Here is a 2,399-nt window from a genome sequence, read left to right on the forward strand (position 1 = left end):
CCAGACGCCGGCAAAGCTGCCCCGGAGCTGCGGCGAGGGGCACCCCGAGCCCCGCCGGGCATCGCCCTCTCCCGGGTGCCATCCCCAGGGAGCTGAGCGTGTCGGGGCAGTGGATGAGGAAGAGGAGGGTCCCTGCCCCCCCCAAGGGGAGCCACTGCCCGCCCCAGGAAAAGGGCTCCCGTAGGCAGCGCGTGGCCGCGTGTGGCACGTACGGTGCCCCTACCCAAGCACGTCTGCACCCACGGTAGTAGCCGCAGATAGGAATTAAACTAATTGGGTTTAATTAGCCTGTGTAAACAAGATCCTTAAATTTGTTGCCACAGGAGGGTTTTGGCAGTCTCCAATAAATTAATCCTTTTTATTATATCAATGACAGGAAGATGATCAAATAGGCTTTGATATAGATTTTGGGATTTATCACCTAGTAGCACTCTGATATGCTTGAACTTTTTTTTCCTGCTGTTGCTGCTGGAGGCAAGAACGAGGCTACGAATGGCGTTCGCTTCAGAGCCGGCTCACGGGCGGAACGGGGGATTTGGCAACAAACGGAGGGGGGACGCCAGGGAAACTTTGAAGAAAAGTTTGTTTTCAGGATTTGTTCGGAAAGTAGAGTGTTCAGCGAGAAGGGTCACTCAGGGAGAGATGCGGGGACAGCGGGACCCTGGAACGCGGCTCAGCACTCCTGTCAGCGTCCCGCAGCCAGGGATGCCGCTGGTGCTGGCGCCGTGCGCACGGAGCCGGCCCAGGGCTTCTCCCCCCCGGCTCAGGAGCTGCTCCCTGCCCCCAGGAAGGGGGGTACGTGCGTGTAGATGAGGGCAGCCCCCGGGGCTCCTGGGCTGCGCTAAACACGGCGTGGTCACACGCGCTGCTGTTTCTCCGCATCCGCATCCGCACCACGGCCTTGTCCCACAGCCTCAGCCTCGCCCGTTTCTCCCGGCGCTGCCTCCCGGTCAGCCCGGACCGTGCCACCGCTCCTCCCGCCGCACCGAGCCTGGGTGCAGACGGGCCTCACCGGGCACACACCTGATTCCCGGGTACTCCGACAGCACCGACGGCCTGGCCGTCAGCAAAGATTTTCAACGCCGGCACCAACCGCTGTCACCCACTGCAGGGAAGGGGCGAGCGGCTTTGTATTTCTGGTGCGTGGGGAAATCAGATTCCGATCGGCTGCCCGAGGTGCCCGCAGGAGGCCAGCAGCACCCGCATCCCGCCTGGAAAGCCCAGGAGACCAGTTTAGTTGCCACACTGTCCCAGGCGTCCCCTCTCCTCCGTGGGCGCAATGGCCGGGGAGCTGCTGCACACAAACCCTTCTCCTGCTCTCTGCCACCAAGGGAAGGATAACTGGATGGGAATTCTAATCATATATTATATTACCGTGTCATATTAGACTAATAAAATCCTAATATGATACAGGAATGGGGAGCATATCATAACTCCTCTGTGGCTAATACAATGCATGCAATAAATCACTCCCAGGGCTTATCCTTAACAATTGTATCAGTGCTTTCTGTGTCACGCTGATAACTCAGTCCCTCTGATCTAATGGTTCACTTTTCTTCACAGTCCATATGGCAGTGACATTAAAGCTAATGAAATAAAATAAAATTTGCCAATCTTTGAAGAATTCCATTCTTTAAAAAGATGTATTTTATTAACACAAACTGGAAACATCTTCAGTTACTCGGAGTTATTTTTATCACATTGGAAATACACGGCACAGATACTGGCATCAGCATCTTAGAGCCGACTCACGTGTGGTCTCTGCAAGAGGCACCGCTACAGGATAACACCGCGTGGCCCAGCCTAGCACGTAACGCCGAGTTCGCATCACCAGCAGAGCTGCCCCCATTGAACCAGTCCCGTGGGGTGTGGATTTTGCCGTGCTGGAAGGTCACAATCTCCCCGACTCTTCCCTTCCTGGGCTGAGCATCCCTCGTTGCATCCAAGGCCAGACACGCAGGGAGCCGAGAGCTTGCTGCCGGAATGCCAGGGAGCGCAGACCGTCACCCGCCTCGCTCTTGGCACACCAAGGTTTGCTCTTCCTCGTGGGGCTGCGCCAGGGCTGCGCCTGTAGCGATCCGGGTCACAAACCCGGGTGCCTCTGCCAGCGTGCCCCCAGGGCTGCGGGGCTCCCCACAGCAGGACACCCCGGCCACCGGCAGCTCCCTGGAGCAGTGGCCGTGCCACAGCCCCCCGGGACAGGTGCTCGGGCGGGTTGGAGGGAGCTGGGGCTGTTCCCAAGGCCGCGGCTCCCCTCCAGACACCCCGTCACAGCCCCGGGAGGCAGAGCGCGGCGACGACGGCGGCGGGCACAGGAGACGGCGATTCCTGGGACCCGCTGCAAGTCCCCCGGCCGCTCCCGCTGTGCTCCGTGCGGGGCCTCGGGGCTGGCACCTCCC

The sequence above is a fragment of the Athene cunicularia genome (genome assembly GCF_003259725.1).
Source record: "Athene cunicularia isolate RWA chromosome 17 unlocalized genomic scaffold, athCun1 chr17_part1, whole genome shotgun sequence".
NCBI lineage: Eukaryota > Metazoa > Chordata > Aves > Strigiformes > Strigidae > Athene > Athene cunicularia.